The following is a 1,133-nucleotide window of genomic DNA, read 5'->3' as shown; positions in this document are numbered from 1 at the left end:
CACACACTCACACACACACACACACACACACACACACACACACACACACAATCACACTAACACTCACACTCACACATAAACATACGCACTGGCACTCGCACAAACACACGTGCACAGAAAGGCGTACACGTATATATTGTATCTATAAGTGTCAGTAATATATCTGTTATAACTGCGGTTCTCAGCAGGAATAAAGTGTGATTGTTATGTTAGCGTCAGGAAGGACACCCGGATATAAAAAGACACTAAAACAAAATGAAAGTCGGGCAAGCTGAAGACTGTACAAAGTTGCATTCATAACTGTTATTTGCTGACCTCAACCCAAAACCTTCATTCATTTGACCCATGGATCATGTATTCAACAATATATATATATATATATACATATATATATATATATATATATATATATATATATATATATATATATATATACATATATACATACACACACATACGCGCGCACACACACACACACACACACTCTAATACATATATATATATATATATATATATATATATATATATATATATATATATATATATATATATGTATATATATGTATATGTACACACACACACACACATACACACACTAATGCCTGACATTGATGTCTGCCACCTCATTGTAGATTTTCTTTTTAATTCGCAACGTCTTTAGATTTGGGACACACTTTTTCTTTAAGGTGACCTCACGGAAGCGATAAGCCATGATCATAAAGGAAATGATATTGATAACACTATCTTCTAGGGTGCTGACTTTCTGACCTATATTCAGTAAAAAAAATAAAAAAAAAAAAAAATAAAAAGAAAAAGAAAAAAAAAAAAAAAAAAAAAAAAAAAAAAAAAAAAAATATATATATATATATATATATATATATATATATATATATATATATATATATATGTATATATATATATATATATATAAATTACCTCGTAATGTATCGGTAGACGAGAGTGATCTCAGACATGGGCAACACCAGGAAGCCTAAAATTTGAACGGAATTTACGTAAAGCTCAGATAGTTTGATAATCTCGAATATTTAGTGTTGAATGACAAGATTTGGTGATGGTATGTTTCAGATATCAAAGAGGGACAATCATGGATGCAATAGAGGAAGTGAAAATTA

The sequence above is a fragment of the Penaeus japonicus genome, unplaced genomic scaffold (assembly GCF_977035675.1).
Source record: "Penaeus japonicus unplaced genomic scaffold, GWHDUDI00000001_assembly GWHDUDI00000004, whole genome shotgun sequence".
NCBI lineage: Eukaryota > Metazoa > Arthropoda > Malacostraca > Decapoda > Penaeidae > Penaeus > Penaeus japonicus.
This window is presented reverse-complemented; position numbering follows the sequence as displayed.